The following is a 13115-nucleotide window of genomic DNA, read 5'->3' on the forward strand; positions in this document are numbered from 1 at the left end:
GCTCCCCCACCTTTGGAATTTCCTGAGCAATTCTCAGAATCTAATTTCTATACCCTAATGGGATAACAATCTGGTGCACCTCCCTCTGGCTTTCATTTGCTGAGACATGACCCGATTGTCATTTTCTCATTAAAATAGTCCCTCTAAGATAATAAATACATTTTGCTTTGCTTTCTGAATAAGCTTTCTGATATAACTGTTTTAATTGCAAATCATTTTTCTGTAACTCCACTTACTCCTTTGAGTTAAACACTTCAACTGAACTGTACTTCATTCCTTCCTCCTGAACAATGTTATCAAATGCAGTGCCAGCTAATTGGATTTTGACACCTTATTGCCTTGGAACGGCCTGCGGGACACCCTGGTCCACTCCTCCATCACCCCCTACTCCTCAACCCCCTCCTATGGCACCACCCCATGCCCACGCAAAAAATGCAATACCTGCCCCTTCACTTCCTCTCTCCTCACCGTCCAAGGACCCAAACACTCCTTTCAAGTGAAGCAGCATTTCACTTGCATTTCCCCCAACTTAGTCTACTGCATCCGTTGCTCCCAATGTGGTCTCCTCTACATTGGAGAGACCAAACGTAAACTGGGCGACCGCTTTGCAGAACACCTGCGGTCTGTCCGCAAGAATGACCCAAACCTCCCTGTCGCTTGCCATTTCAACACTCCACCCTGCTCTCTTGCCCACATGTCTGTCCTTGGCTTGCTGCATTGTTCCAGTGAAGCCCAACGCAAACTGGAGGAACAACACCTCATCTTCCGACTAGGGACTTTACAGCCTTCTGGACTGAATATTGAATTCAACAACTTTAGGTCGTAAGCTCCCTCCCCCATCCCCACCCCCTTTCTGTTTCCCCCTTCCCTTTTTTTTCCAATAAATTATAAAAATTTTCCTTTTCCCACCTATTTCCATTATATATATAAAAAAACCCACTAGAGCTATACCTTGAGTGCCCTACCATCCATTCTTAATTAGCACATTCGTTTAGATAATATCACCAACTTTAATTTTAACACCTATGTGTTCTATTGTACTATTGTCGTTGACATCTTTTGATGATCTGCTTCTATCACTGCTTGTTTGTCCCTACAACCACACACCCCCACCCCCCCCCTCCACCTCTTTGTCTCTCTATCTCTCCGCCCCCCACACACACACCTTAAACCAGTTTATATTTCAACTCTTTCTTGGACTCGAACGCAAGTTCTGTCGAAGGGTCATGAGGACTCGAAACGTCAACTCTTTTCTTCTCCGCCGATGCTGCCAGACCTGCTGAGTTTTTCCAGGTAATTTTGTTTTTGTTTTGGATTTCCAGCATCCGCAGTTTTTTTGTTCTTAGGCCTGCTTATCTTGTTTATTTTGTTCTTCCCCATGGGCTTTTGATCTCATTATAATGCAATCAGGAAACAATCCAGGATGTTCCTTCTGTAGCACTTCTGCTGAAAACAGTTCTACAGGCTGCTGAACAGGCATCACCCACATTTGCGATCCAGCTATATCATTACCCACAGTAAATGGGCAATTTTTGCACCACTCCAACTATAACTTCACCTGTCTTCCATCAGCTCTTTAAATTTGCCTTCCACAATGGAATAGATTTAGCATCTCCATGAACCCCACTTATTATTAGCTTCTCCAATAACACTCCCTCTGAACAACAAATATCACTATCCCACAATGTTAAGGATTGACTAGCCCTGTGTCTCTTAAAATTTTTATCATCTTTACCTATTCCACCCTGCATACATGGAATGACTTTCCCTTCACATACAAAGTCTTTAAACATTTCTGCAACCTGCTCCCCAGAATTCTCTTGAATAAATTGTGAACATAATCCGACTTCTTTACCTTTCACTGATTCTCCCTGTTTCACCTGCACACAAACTACTGATTTCTCCTGTGCTTGAACCTCAGAACCTACAGTACTTTCACTTCCAGAGCTTTTCTGTACCTCTATGATTCCTACAGATTTTTCCTGCAACCTCCAACACACTGACTTCATGTGCCCCACTTTATTACAATGAAAACACCTCAATTTTCGAATGTCACTTCTGCCTTCAGCACCTTCCTTTTTGTTCTGAGAAAAAAACTTCCTGGGAACTTCCAGCTACTCCTTCTCTTCCGTGACTACCTGCCTTCCTTTCACCTTCCCACTTTTTATCCTTTTCCAATTTGAAAGGGTGATGGAAAATAGGTTTAGCTTTATGAACTAACTCATAATCATCAACTATCTCCGCTGCTTGTCTTTCAGAATCAAACCTCTGTTCCTCCACATGAGTTCTCACTACCAAAGGGCTTGAATCTTTAAATTCTTCCAAAAGAATGACTTCCCTAAGAGCTGCATAAGTTGTCTCTATTTTGAATGCCCGTATCCATCGGTCAAAATTACTTTGTTTTACTCTTTGAAATTCAGTATAGGTTTGCCCACACTGTTTTCTCATATTCCTAAATTTCTGCCTGTATGCTTCAGGAACCAACTGATATGCACTCAAAATAGCTCTTTTCACCACATCATAATTCACTGACACTTCTTCTGAAAGCGAAGCATATACATCACGCCCCTTACCTAACAACTTAGACTGTAATGATAATGTCCAGTTTTCTTGTGGCCATTTCGTTTGTTTAGTTAGCTTCTCAAATGAAATAAAGGATGCTTCAATATCTTTTTCCTCAAACATTGGAAGAGCTTGTGCAAATTTAAACATATCCCCATGGGGTTCTACGCTAGAGATAAATCCTTCCTCACTTACTGACATTTCTTTTCTAACTGCCAATATTTTCAGTTGGAATTCTCTTTCCCTCTCTCTTTCTTTTTCCTCCTTCTCCATCTTCACAATTTCTAATTCCCTTGCTTCAAATTCAAGCTTTTTCAGATCCTTTGCTTCTTCAAATTCAAGCTTCTTCAATTGTAATTGAAGTTTCACTACTTCCAGCTGTGAGTCATTGGTGTCAGGTTTCACTTCCAACTGTAGATGCTGTGCTATACTTTTAATTATATCTGATTTCCTACCCCCCTCAGGTAACCCCAGTTTTAACTTATCTGCCAACTCTGTTAACTTACTTTTGGTTATTTTCTCCAACCCAGTCAGAATTACCTCTTCAACTCCCAGATAAGCCTTAGCAATTGCCAAAGCCATCTTGCAATCTCGCCACTTCTAAAATACCTCACCAACTCCTGAATTCAAAGAGCCTCCCATACTCGTAAGCTTAAGATTCACCAATTCCTAACCAATCAAGGAATTAGAAATGTAATTTATCCCGGCACAGCCCACACTTGTTATGACTGATGCAGTTGGTAAAGCAGAATTATTAAAAAACCCCAGAGGGAAACTTTAAAAAACAGTCATAATCAATAATTGTAAGTGTTATTTTTGAGATGCGACTCTAAATTCAGGAATCAGACCATCAGTTCTTGAGGTTTTACATTAAACTAAAGGAAACATTTTATTAATTTACTCAGGTTAAAATATACGTACACGTGGCTAAAATTACTACTATCATAACTTTTAACGAATTCCCAAACTAATCTCCATTAAGGCAACAACAACCCATAGACTTAACCAAACACCAGGCAAAGCATTTTCACCTTACAAATTCAAAATGAGGTTATTTATACTGTGGAGCCAGTTGGAGGTTTACAGCTGCCTTTTGATCTCATATTGCCTCTGCTCTGCACACCCAAAAACTGCTGGAGTTATATCTACCACCACTGATTGAATTCAAATTCTCATTGTCTCACCAGCCTCTTTGAACTTCACCTTTTAACAATGAAATCCCTTTCATTGCACCAATTGTATTAGTAATATAAACATGCTGTTAGTTGGTAGTTGCTATAAAGGTGTCAGTTTCCACCCCACTTCTTGAATGCTCTATTCAAAAAATACAAATTCACGCTATCTCTCTTACATATCAAAACTAGTACCCATCAAAGCACCCAGACCAGCTGGCTTTAATCCAATTAAGACACACCTGCAGACGCTATAAAGGTGTCAGTTTCCACCCCACTTCTTGAATGCTCTATTCAAAAAATACAAATTCACGCTATCTCTCTTACATATCAAAACTAGTACCCATCAAAGCACCCAGACCAGCTGGCTTTAATCCAATTAAGACACACCTGCAGACTAAACCTCTATTTAAAAAGAACAATATTTTCCAAAGTATTATATATATTAATAGTTTCATGACAACATCTGAAAGGTGTCATGGACTTCTTCAAACAGTGATTTGAAAGGGAGATAGGAAAGATGCAAAAGACTGAAATTTAACTTCCCATAGTTGCAGAGACAAAAAAATTCTTGCACATCTCAGCAGACATCCAAAATCCATCTCCTGTTGATTTATATCTCTGAATGTGTAAATGGTCTGGGGTGAAAGAACATGGACTCTGGGTGCGAGTCATAGTTTTTCCCTTCCAGAATACACATGGAAAAATCAGTTTTAAAGCTGAGTTGCTGGTGGGTGACTGTGTGTGACAGCAAGTAGAAGAACAAGTGCCATCCCCCTGCAGCTTGCAGGCTAGAAAATTTCACTCTCTCTCTCTCTCTTTTGCTCTCTATCTCTCTCTCTATCTTTGTGTTGTTGGAGGCAATGCTCAGCAGAAGCCACAATCTAAAGGAAATAGGACAACCTTTCAGCCACCCTGCAGAACCAAGTGTCCGCAAACTAACTGCAAAACTGCCAAAGTCAGCTCTATTGGAATCACTCAATTTAATGGCCACAATGTACCACCATATATGCCTCACAGACAAGCCAAAGACTGATTCATATTTTTAAAAATTTCTATTTGGACTCTAAACTTCTCACTTCTGATCTGCGTGAATGTGTGTTGCATTTTTATTATTTATCTCGGGTTTTAGCAACTAATAAACTTATTCTTTCTTTGACTCAAAAAAGCCTGGTTGAATTGGCTCCTTCAAAAAAATGAATACATTTGGACTGGGAAAAGGTATCCAAGGGCAGAAGGGACCCGTTTTAAATTAACCTTGTTGTGACCAAGCAGGAGGGTTGAATAAAGAAAAGGAGCCAGCTCATTCCTCCTCACCCGGGAGCAAAACAAAATTGGGTTCCTGTTCGGGAAGTTAACAAACTGGAGGGACCTCATCTGGAGATCAGTTGTAGCAGTTGGCATGGTCGGTGTAAGGGCAAAGAGTGGTGGATGGGGATCATGTCCAAATACAGCAAAATCTGGACATGTCCAGGCTTGGGCTGACAAGTGGCAAGTAACATTCGAGCCACACAAGCATCAGACAATGACCATCTCCAACAAGAGAGAATCCAACCATCACCCCTTGATATTCAATGGCATTGCCATGACTGAATCTCCCACTATCAACATCCTGAAGGTTACCATTGAACAGAAACTGAACTGGACTAGCCATATAAATACTGAGGCTACAAAGAGCAGGTCAGAGGCTAGGAATCCTGCGGCAAGTAACTCACCTCCTGGATCCCCAAAGCCTACCCATCATCTACAAGGCACAAGTCAGGAGTGTGATGGAATATTCCCCACTTGCCTGTATGAATGCAGCTCCCACAACACTCAGGAAGCTTGACACTGCCCAGGACAAAGCAGCCCGCTTGATTGGCACTACATCCACAAACATTCAGTAACTCCACCACCAATGCACAGTAGCAGTAGTGTACTATTTACAAGATGCACTGCAGGAATTCACCAAGATTCATTCAACAGCACCTTCCAAACCCATGACCACTACCATCTAGAAGGACAAGGGCAGCAGATAGATGGGAACACCACCACCTGTAAGTTCCCCTCCAAATCACTCACCATCCTCACTTGGAAATATATCACCATTCTTTCACTGCCTCCGGGTCAAAATCCAGGAAATCCCTTCCTAACAGCATTGTGGGTGTACCTACATCACATGGACTGCAACAGTTCAAGAAGGCAGCTCACTACCACCTTCTCAAGGTCAACTAGGGGTGGTCAATAAAAGCTGGTCTAGCCAGCGAAGCCCACATCCTGTGAATGAATAAAAAAAGATAGGTTGGCATAGGTTAGCACGTGTGAGCTTTGGGAGTGACTGGGGGGGTTGGTGGTAAGGGACTGTGAGGGATGAGGGTAGTCAGCCTAATATTTAATAAAATAACTGGGACAAAATTGCAGAGTTTAACAATCAACTGGGACAAAGTTGCGGGGAACCGAGGTAGCCTTTTGCCCAGACCGTTTCAGTGCTCAGGAGCCCCTGTGACCACATCTGAACCCTATCTGTCTGGGGGTGGCCAGCCCAATTCTATCCTGCACGCAAATCCCACTAATTGCCATCAACACTCAGAGCGAAAAGGCGCCATTGAAGACATTTTTTCCCAAGGTGGGTGTACCGAGCTGGGAAAATTTCCCAACTCAAGCTACCTGCCTCAGGAGCAAAGAACTGGCCCATGGTGGTTCAAGTACACAAATCTCAGGGATGATGAGCTCTAGTTATGCTATAGTTCACCATAGGGCAGCAAAGTGTAAGGGAAGATTTAATTGAATATTCCAGATTTCTAAGAAATGTTGATAAGGAGAAACTGTTTTCAGTGGTGATGGTGTTGGTAAACAGAGGGCACTGATTTAAGATAATTGCCAAGAGAACTGGGATAGGTGGGAACATTTGTTTAAGCAGGCAGTTCCTATGATTTGGAATGCAGTACCTGAGAGGTTGTCAGAAACAGTTTCAGTAGTAACTATTAAAAGGGAGTTGGATAAGGACTTGAAAAGGAAACACCTGTAGGTTTATAGGGAAAACCTGAGAGTGTGGCTAATTGGATAGCACTTACAAGGCATGATGGACTGAATGGTTTCCTCCTGTGTTGTATAATTCTATAATATAAAAAGGTCTTCTATAAAGAACAGTGCATGTACTGTTCCTTGTACCATTATGACAATAGATTACAATATGAGTGTGCATTCTCTCACTTATTTTAGCGTTTTTCTGAATGAGTATTTAGAATGGGATGTTTATGCAGTGATTTAACAGGAAAAACAGGGATCAAGTGTTAGAAAATTAATTAATTAAATTAAATATTTGACACTGCACAAAAAAAAGTTTCAAATTGAAGCAATTAGCGTGAAATAAAAGTGACCTGTTTTATTTAAAAGATGAAAGCCTAACAAATATGGCTCTTATCCTCACTAAAATGTTAATAAGACAGCTTGCGCGCTTAGATTCCAAACTTGATAAAGCCACAGATTAGCTTAATGGCTGTAGAGTATTGTTCCGTTTCAATATCTTTTGTTCTCAACGCAATGCAGCACTTTCATTTCATGTGTTCATTTGTTTCACCTCAACGCAACCGTTTTGGATTGTTCTGAGTTTTATAATTCACTCATTCGAGGCCCATGTACTCGCTCAGAGTTGTAAGAATAAGTAGGTTAAAGAGAGAAAAGTGGTAAAGACAATGGACTGGACTGTAATTTAACAGCAGGCAAAAACAATCAGAACACTTACATGGGGAAAAGAAGGAGAATTCAAAGCGAAAGGACAAAATAAACAGGCAAGGTAAAGAATCACAGTCCACTTCAAATCCTGGCAAATGCGCCAGAAAATATGTGCAGTCAAAATTTCCTTGAGCATGGTATACTTAGAGATCTGTAGAAAATCAATGTTGCACTATTAGGTTTCATTCCTTCTTCAACAGTTGCTAAATCCATATCAGCAAAAATGGCATTTATTGTACTCTATTGTCCCCCATCTCATACAAGATGGAATGTAGTTCATGACCAATGCGCATTTCATGTCCCACTGGACTACTGTAAATAATTATTTTTGTCTATCAAACTTGAGGAAATTGGGTTTTAGTTTACACAGAACAACAAACAATTGCAGAAGGTGATCCCAAAATACCAATAAAAGTCCTGAAAAAATGGTGCAATATAAAACTGAAGTGAACTTATCCAGTCACCTTGAAGCAATGGCCTTGGTTATAAACCTTTATTAAAAATTATATATGTCAGATGTATTTTGTTTTCTTTTTGAAGTGGCATCTCTTGGCCTGCCTTTCTGAGTTTGATAAGGTGGCATGTACTATTCTGACCTAGTGAAATGGCCCAACAACATGACAACATACATTTGGATAGCACCTTTAAAATGTCCTAAGGCACTTCACAGGAGAGTGATTAAACAAAATTGATTCTAAGCCAAGGAAAGAGATGTTATGGTAAGTGAGCAAAAACTTCAATAAAGAGATAGATTTTATGGAGCACCATGAAGCAGGAGAGAAAGAGAGAGGGGAGGTGAAAAGGTAGAGGGAAAGAACTCCAGAGCTTATGGCCACAGCTGAAGACACTTTTGCCAAGTGAAGGGGTGAAGGGACTCAGGGATGCACACGTGGCCAGAGTTGGAGGTTTTTAAAAATATTCTTTCCTGGGATGAGGGCATTGCTGGCAAGGCAAGCATTTGTTACCCAAAATTAACTGCCTTGGAACTGAAGTGAAGGGCTGATGAAGGTTACAGAGGGGTAGGATGAGGCCAAGGAGGAATTTGAACAAGCATATGAGGTTAGGGTGATTGAAGCAAGAGTTATTTCCAGGTACTTTAGATCCTCTCAGGAGGGCAACTCCAGTAATCCAGCTATTGATGTTTTGCACTTTTGGAGTGGATGACAATCCCCTTAGCTCCATGTGATTGTAAATATTGCTGTGTATGAGCATATGCACCCTGTGTTTCCTAATGGGTGGTATAACTTTGATTTTCTTTTTAAAGGGGCAATGTTTTTGAAAAGCAGGGAGGTAAACCTCTTTCTCTTTCAAAACGTATAGAGCAATAAATTGATGCAGGTCTCATCAAAATACATTGTCATACCATTGGACCATGGCTTTTTAAATTCATTCATGGGATGTGAGCATTGCTGGCAAAGGAGGCATTTATTGCCTTTCCCTCATTGACCTTGAGAAGATGGTGGTGAGCCATCTTCTTCAACTGTTGCAGTCTAGGTGTTGTAGGAATACCCACAGTGCCAATAGGGAGGGCGTTCCAGGATTTTGACCCATTGACAATGAAGGAACAGCAACATAGTTCCAAGTCACTGGAGTCATACTTAGCACAAAGGAAGATGGTCGTGGTTGTTGGAGGTCAATCATCTCAGTTCCAGGACATCACTGCAAGAGTTCCGCAGGGTAGTGTCCTCAGCCCAACCATCTTCAGCTACTTCATCAATGACCTTCCTTCCATCATAAGGTCAGAAGTAGGGATGTTCACTGATGATTGCACAATGTTCAGCACCATTCGCAACTCCTCAGATCTGAAGCAGTCCTTGCCCATATGCAGCAAAACCTGGACAATATCCAGGTTTGGCTGACAAGTGACAAGTAACATTCGTGCCACACGAGTGCCAGGCAATGCCCATCTCCAACAAGAGAGAATTTAACCATCGCCCCTTGACCTTACCATCACTGAATCATCCACTATGAACATCCTGGGGGGTTATCATTGACTAGAAACTTAACTGGACTAGCCATATAAATACTGTGGCTACAAGAGCAGGTCAGAGGCTAGGAATCCTGCAGCAAGTAACTCACCTCCTGACTCCCCAAAGCCTGTCCACCATCTACAAGGCACAAGTCAGGAGTATGATGGAATACTCCCCACTTGCCTGGGTGAGTGCGGCTACACCAACACTCAAGAAGCTTGACACCATCCAGGACAAAGGAGCCCGATTGATTGGCACCACATCCACAAACATTCACTCCCTCCACCATTGACGCACAGTGGCATCAGTGTGTACCATCTACAAGATGCACTGCAGGACTCACCAAGGCTCCTTAGACAGCACCTTCCAAACCCATGATCACAACCATTTAGAAGGCCAAGGGCAGCGGACACATGGGAACACCACCACCTGGGAGTTCCCCTCCAAGCCACTCATCATCCTGACTTGGAAATATTCTTTCACAGTTGCTGGGTCACAGTCTTGGAACTCCTTCCCTAAGAGCACTGTGGGTGTATCTACATGTACTGCAGCTCACCACTACCTTCTCAAGGACAATTACGGATGGGCAATAAATGCTGGCCTAGCCAGCAGTGCCCACACGCCATGAATGAATAAAATAAAGTCAGAATGGTGTGTGGCTTGAAGGGGACATTGCAGGTGGTGCTCTTCCCATGCATCTGCGGCTCTTGTCCTTTTATTTGGTAGAGGTTGCGGGTTTGGAAGGTGCTGCCGAAGGAGCCTTGGTGAGTTGCTGCAGTGCATCTCTTAGATGGTACACACTGCAGCCACTGTGCATTGATGATGGAGGGAGTGAATGCTGAAGGTGGTTCATGGGGTGCCAATCAAGTGGGTTGCTTTGTCATGGATGGTGTTGAGCTTCTTGAGTGTTGTAGGAGCTGCACTCATCCAGGCAAGTAGAGAGTATTCCATCACACTCCTAACTTGTGCCTTGTAAATGGTGGACAGGCTTTGGGGAGTCAGGAGGTGAGTTACTCGTTGCAGGATTCCCAGCCGCTGAACTGCTCTTTGTAGCCACAGTATTTATATGGTCCCATTCGGTTTCTGGTCATTGGTAAACCCAGGATGATGATAATGGTCAATTTTAAATTCCATGGTGTTCCAGCTAGTTGACACCGAGTCACTTAAGGTAGTATTGGGGCAGATGACCAAAATCTTGGTCAGAAAGGTAAGTATTAAGCTGTTAAAGGATGAAAGAGAGTTAGAGAGGTAGAGAGGTTTAGGAAGGAAATTGTCGAGCTTAGAGCCTTGGCAACTGAAACCATCACCACCAATGGTGGAGCGATTAAAATTAAAATGGAGGAGCGGAGATATTTCAGACGGCTGTAGGGCTGGAGGAGATTACAAGGATAGAGAGGGGTGAAGCCTGGAGTAATTTGAATACAAAGATGAGATCGAGCCATTACTTAACTTGATGCCAGTGTAGGTCAGCGAGCACAAGAGTCATGTTTAAATGGGACTTAGAGTGAATTATGATCCAGGCAGCTGTGCTTTGAATTACATTAAGATAAATGAGGCTAGAAAATAGGAGGCCAGTCAGGCATACATTGAAATTGTCAAGTCTAGGTGTAAGAAAGGCATGGATGAGAGTATCAGCTGCAGATGAAGTGAATCAGGTCTGGAATAGGGTGATATAATGAGGTGGAAATGTTGATGGCACCAATATTTGTTTGGAAACTCATCTTGAGATCAAACATGACATCAAAATTATGTGTTGCCTGGTTCAGCCTCAGTCACTTGCCAAGGGAAAGAATTGAGTCAGTGACTAGGGAATGGAGTTTGTGACATGGACCAAAGAGAATGGTTTTTGTCTTTCCAAAATTTTGTTGGATGACCTTTCTGCTCATCCAATACTGGATGTTGTTCAAACAACTTAGGGACAGTGGAGGGGTGGAGTGAAGTGGTGCCTTCACTGTACTTTTGGAAACTGATGCTGTGTTTTTGGATGATGTCACTGAGGGGCAGAATGGAGATAAGAAATAGGAGGGAAACCACGTAATGGAAACCGAGATAGTGCAGAATAGGGAAATCCAGCAGCAAATGGACTATTCTCTAGACCAAAAGAATACTCTCACACATAGCTTATTATGTGGGGTAAAGTGTAATCTGTAGACTGTGACGTTTTGATTATTTGTAACACCAAACCTTTCAAATGCAAGAGAGAATTGCTGATCCAATGAGCTTGGGAAGTATAGGCAGTCAATAATGGCTACCTGTAGGCACATTTGTGGATTATCCACATTCCCTCAAAAAGGAAAAAGCCATTCATTTCAGGTGACAGCCAAGGGTTCCATTTTACATTCGTAATATTTTGAAATTCCACAGTCAAAATGTTTTTTTTATCATCTTAATTCGGATGGGGTTCCTGTCAAAATTTGTGACCATGACAAGTGTAACATATGGCATCTCTGCTTCTCCAAAGCCAAGAAAAAGTAGCTAAATGCTCTTTGAAAAGTCAATGCCCCATTAAAGTTGTGAGGGAGGTAGGGTATGAACAGGAGGCTTGAAGAATTACATACCAAAGGTGTGTAGTATGAGAGAGAAATAATATGGACAGAATATGTGAAAATTATACCGAAATATGTAGAACCCATGGTAGCATGAAACTACCATCTTTAATGGTCCTACAATTATGCTCAATCACTTTAGCTTCATCTTGACACATATCTGCACTACATAATGAGCCATCCTGTACCTTATAGGTTAATAACTTTTGCTGGAGTGAGGGAGCAAAGAGTGGTATGAGTACCGAGTGTTTTGTGCACTGAGTGCTAAGTCTGGAATTTGTTGCAGAGGGGTAGGAGTTGTTACTTTTTCTATCTGTTTAAAAAAAACTTCCAGTAGCTGATGAGTGTCCTTCTGTCTTCTGCAAGCCATGGATCTGTAACTTGCTACTCTTTTAGGTAACTAAATTACGACTGATTGACTAAATTAATAAGTAAGGTTAGATAGGCATGATGGGGATGATGTGCTGTGACTACAACATGTGGGAATCTGTGGAATGCATTGCAGTCCTGGGCAACCATATCTTGGTGATTGTCTGCAACTTGCGCAACTAAAATCAGCATTGTTGAGCTGGAGTCTGACATGCAGACATTGCAGGGCATTAGAATTTTCTGGGCACTTTTTTCCAAGAGACAGTTACAGCCCTTAGGTCAGCTAGAACTTTAAGGTTGATCAAGGGACAGGAGCATATGACTGTCAGGAAGGTATGGGGATCCAGCATGTAGTGATAGGAGTCTCAGCCTATGACTTTGACCAACAGGTATGAGGTGGTTGCTACCTGTGTGGATGAGGAAAAGGACTGCAAAGTGGATGAACCAACAACCAATGATTCATGATACAGGATGCTGTTCAAGTGGGGAGAGCAAAAAGGAATGTGGTAGTCATAGGGGGCAGTATAGTCAGGGAGATAGATACTGTTCTCTACAGCCTGGACCAGCAGCTCTGAAGGTTGTATTATCTGCCTGGTGTCAGGATTAAGGGCATCTCCTCATGGTTGGTGAGGAATTTGGAGTGGGAGAAGGAGGATCCAGTTGTTGCGGTCCACGTAGGAACCAATGGCATAGGTGGAACTAGGAATGTTGTTATGCAGAGAGAGTTAGAGTTGGGGTCCAAATTAAAACACAGAACATCAAAAGTGATAATCTCTGGATTA

This window comes from Carcharodon carcharias, chromosome 8, assembly GCF_017639515.1.
Source record: "Carcharodon carcharias isolate sCarCar2 chromosome 8, sCarCar2.pri, whole genome shotgun sequence".
Taxonomy (NCBI): Eukaryota; Metazoa; Chordata; class Chondrichthyes; order Lamniformes; family Lamnidae; genus Carcharodon; species Carcharodon carcharias.